Here is a 5,247-nt window from a genome sequence, read left to right as displayed (position 1 = left end):
TCATGGGGACAGATATTAATGGTTCCATGGGGAACTTCCTGAGAAAACTATTTAAATCATGAAGTAAAAGTAGTTTGCCAGTTCTGGGAAGGATGAGAGAATATGTTGGTCTATATGATTGTGTAACCTTTTATCTAGGACGTACAGAGATTTCAGCTAATGAACTTTGTTGAAATGATCATTGAACAATTTCACCTTAAACAAAACAAAACCAACAAGCAAAAAACTAGCATACATTTGAGGAGAGACAACCCTGTCTGTTGGGACACATTCACCACTCCTAAAGCACCTACTTCTGATTATTCTCTTCTGACTGTATTATCCTCTTTTGCTCCTCCAACCAAAGCCTCCTCCACCATGGTAAGAGATTTTACATCTTTTGGACATTATCAACCAGCTGCTGGTGAGTTTTCTGTCCCCTAAAAAAAGATATATATTTGCCATCACTAGCCCCCCCCAAGTATGATATTCTATCTTGTTACCCCAGAAATCAAACAATCTGAAGGAAAAGATAAAGAAAAGAAGAAACCTAGGCAGAAATCTCTGGTGATATTGGGCACTGCCCTTATGCCTCTAGCTCCTTTTTAATCCTTGTTATGAAACCTTAAAGGTGTTGGGGGGGGGGTTCTATGACTCATGAAGAAAAAAAATTCATTACATGAAAAGTAAATGTCTTATCTGTGTTTTGTGCTAATCTATACTGGCAGGTTATATTTTGTTCTGTGTGGTTTTTTTTTCCCCCTTTAAAAAATGAAGACTATTAAAACTTTCAAATGTTAAGAAAAGACAAAGTTCTTTTTTTTCTACCTATTTTCAACATAGGCCACATTGGAATGTTCAGAAATGAAAGGAAAAAAAAAACTGATTAGAGATTAAATTTATTTAAATAGGTGATCATTTATTTACTTAAGATTTATAAATTACATAAATATATATTTTTCATGAGTATTTTCATGAGTTTTTGGGGAACATGTAAACTATATAAAGTTTGATGGAAACAAAAAAATGGTTCTCTGAGGTTACTTCACCAAAAAGAATAATAATTTAAGACTGCTTTTAAAGTTGCAGTTTCAATTTTAAGAGCTGTTTTATTAATCATAAGATCTTTTCAAGGCTGACTCAATGAAATTTAAAGGGTGTTAAGCTAAGAACTTAGGAAAACAGCACAGAGAAATTGGAATAAAATTCCTGTGAATTAAAATAATGTCACAACCAAGAATTATTTTTTTATTGCAGTTATTTAACATTAAAGTAATATGTTATAGAACTAAAGATTGAGAGAGTCCTAACTTTTCAAGTCCACATTCCTAAAAGCAGTTTTAGTTTGTCAGTCTCTGAGTCTGAAGTTTGGGGGTTTGGGGGAATTGGTTTCGCTAATTCTGGAAACTATAGGGTATGATAGACTTACTTCACGGTTTGTTTTTGTTTTGGGCTTTTTCTTCTTAAAAGGCATAAAAGAAAAAAAAATAGATCAACCTCAGTTTTCTCTCTTCAAACAAATAAAAGTACATAAAATCAGATCTTATTTACTCTTCTATTGCTTTCTGTATTTAAAGAAATCAACCTGAAGACTCCAACAAAGGACTCATTATCAGCTTCTACAATGAAGCTCCCAGTTTGAAGGTGAATCCCAAAGTGCTTCTAGAGAGACCAAAATTTATTTTAAAATCAGGAAGCAACTCAAGAATGAGTAAAATTTAATGTTTTTCTATGAAGGGTATAGTTAGCTGAGGGAAAGAAAACAGAAGAAATGGACTTAGCTTTTGAGTTCATTGACAGGAAAGAGAGGGAAAAAAATTAAACCTAGATCCCTTCAGAAAATTAGTTTCTATCAGATATTTTTTCCAGTATTGCTATTCCTGTTACCTCTATTTAACAAAAGTCAAAATTGCATTTTAAGAAAAATAGATATTTTTAAATCAATAAATGAATATGCTACATATCCGGAAAATTTGTCATTCAAATAATTGTTGATCATTTAATAATAAGGCAAATTTCATTATAGTTCATCAAGGATAATAATTTGCTTTAATATTAAGGAGTTAGTAAAAGTGATTCATCATTAGGGAAGGCTATGTTAAGGTGACATCTATATGAAAAGATATATATATATATATATAAATTTAATGTCAAATGGTAATTTTTAAAAATTTACATTTAAATGATGCCCACTATTTTATGCTAACAGTTTTATTTTCACTATCTCTTTTTAATTTGAGTTTTTTTAAATAAAAAAAAGATAAACGACAGTGGTTCTTGAAATTTGAGATCCTGGGAATTAATGGCCATTGTAAAGATAGAGATTTTAAAATGTAACTATTAGTGATTATATAATAATATTTGATTTAATTGAATAAAAAATTAACCTAATGAGATTAAGATTTTTTAAAATTCCAAATCATTAGGAAACTGTAAAATTTAAAATTTAATCTTAATAATAAAACTATTATATTTTAGGAGGTTTATTAAATGATCATTAGAAATCAAGGAATAAAGAAGATACAAAATAAAAACCATGTGCCCATGGCTGATTAGCCATTTCAAAATCTCTACCTTACCACACCACATTGCTGCATCACGCCAAAGAGGGCATGGGAAGAGTTACAGCCAGTTAAATACCAATAACATGATCTCACCAACGTGGAGACACAGGAGAGATTATAGGGAATTTTGGGAAATACTAAAGACTTCTGGAGAATAAAGTCAAAGGTTCAAAATCTCCATTTATACAAAACACATTCCTCTTTGATGAGACAAGCCAATAATTCCTAACTATTAAATTTGCCATAATAATTTTAATAACCTATACTACTGGAAATATATAGGAAACTTCAGAAAAGGAAGAGACAATTGGGACCTAAGATCTTTTACAATTTAAAAAAATTACCATTTTTTGTACATTTTAGTACCAACACCAAAGCAAATGTTGATTTTATATGACTATAAATTCAGAAAAGAAAATAATTTAAATTTGAAGAAAATTGTTGAATATTTGATTTGGAGTACATAATAAAGTAGACATTAATAAAAACTTAGTGGGCATAGTAGCAGAGACCTTTTTAAGATGACATCCCTGTGTCATTTAAAGACAGTAACCACCAAAAATGTAATATGTTCATAGTCACTCTTCCTGATTTTAAAACTTAATATTTTAATGACTTTGCAATGATGGAAATATCTAAGGACAAAGCCATAATTAGGTTAATTGGGTTAAAATTAAAATACCAGTGACATTGAGATTCAGAAGGAATTTAGCTGCCCTCTAGTTCAATCATTAAACACAATGGATTTTTAATAAAATATTTAAATTTTTCCCAGATTAAATTAATGTTTTTAATATTTGTTTTCAGACATTTTTTGAACTATGTTCTCTCCTTTAACCTCTTACCCTTGCCCATGAAGACAAGTGATATTATATAGGTTATACACATTTTTCAAATAATACATTTTCATGTTCACTATGTATGAAAGGAGACATTTTCACTGTAGGAAAAATATCATTTAAGAAATAAAGTAACAAATTATATATTTCAATTTGTACTCTGATTCCATTTGTTCTTACAATGGTGAATATCCTTTTGTTTTTTCTTTAATTTCTTGGAGGCATTTGGATCTTTGCCTGACTGATAATAGTTAAGTCATTCACAGTTGCTCATCATATGCTATTGTCAGTATCAAATAAAATGTTCTGATTCTGTTCACTTCACTTGCATCACTTCATATGAGTCTTTCCAGATTTTTTGTGGTAATTTTATTTTTCACCTTCTGTGGCACAATAGCATTCCATTGCAGGCATATACCACAACTCGTTTAGCTATTCCCCAGGAGATAGATATCCCTTCAGTGTCTAATTCTTTGCCACCATAAAAACAGCTGCTATAAATATTTTTGAACAAGTAGGTTTGCTTAGCTTCTTTAACCTCTTTTGGATGCAGATCTAGTAGTAGTATTGCTAAATCAAAGATTATGTACAATTTAATAATTTTAGGGGCATAGTTATGGATTGTGCTACAGAATCAGTTTGTAGCTCCACTAGCAGAAAGTGTATTGATGTCCGAATTTTTTCACAGCTCTCCAACATTAATAATTTTACCTTTTTTGTCATGTTAGCCAGTCTGATGAGTGTAAAGTGGTACTCAGAGTTGTTTTAATTTGTATTTCTCTAATCATTAGTGATTTGGATCATTTTTCATATACCTAAAGAGAGTTTTAATTTCTTTATCTGAGAATTGCCTATTCATTTCCTTTGACTATTTGTCAACTGGGAAAAGCTTTATAATCATATGTATTTAACTCATTCACTATATATTTGAGAAATACAACCTCTGTCAGAGAGACTTGCAATAAAGATTCCTCCTCCCCCAAGTTATTGTTTGCTTTTTAAATTTTCATTGCATTTTTTGTTTGTACAGAAATTTTAGTGTAATAAGTTATCTCTTTTACATATTATAATGTTCTCTTTGTACTACTTTGTTCTGAATTCTTCTCTTATCTATAGATATGACAGATAAACCATTTGTACTTCCCTAATTTTTTTTCATGGCATCACCCTTTATTTCTAAACCATTTATTCATTTAGATTTGTTCTATGGAATGAGGTATTGATCTGTGTTCAATTTCTGCCATAGTGTTTTCCCATTTTCTCAGCAGTTTTGGTGAAATAGGAAATTCTTCTATTTCCAAAATCTTAGATCTTTGTGTTTCTCAGACACTACATTGCTATGGTAATTTACCACTGCATATTGGGGGTCTTATCTGTTCCACTGGTTTTCCATTCTATTTCATAGTCATTACCAGACTCTTCTGATGGTTGTTGCTTTCTTGGATAGTTTGAGATCCAGTACAGCTAATCTACTTTTCTTCATTTTTTTGATTAATTCCCTTCATATTCTAGATATTTTGTTCTTCAAGACATCATTTGTTATTATTTTTCTAGATCTTTGATATGATTTTTGGGTTGTTTGATTGGTATGGCACTAAACAAGAAAATTAATTTAGAAAGAATTTACCCATCTATGACCAATTAATGATTTTTTTTCAAAAAAATTAGATATGACTATATTTGTATGAAGAATGTTTTGCATTGTGATCATGGAACTCTTTGTTTTGCCTTGACAGGTAGATTCCCATGTTTTTTATATTTACTTCAGTTATTTTAAATGGGATGTCTCTTTCTATCTCCTATTATTGAACTTTATTTGTAGTATAAATAAATACTGATGACTTTTGTGGCATAATGAATTTCTA

This window comes from Monodelphis domestica, chromosome 6, assembly GCF_027887165.1.
Source record: "Monodelphis domestica isolate mMonDom1 chromosome 6, mMonDom1.pri, whole genome shotgun sequence".
NCBI lineage: Eukaryota > Metazoa > Chordata > Mammalia > Didelphimorphia > Didelphidae > Monodelphis > Monodelphis domestica.
This window is presented reverse-complemented; position numbering follows the sequence as displayed.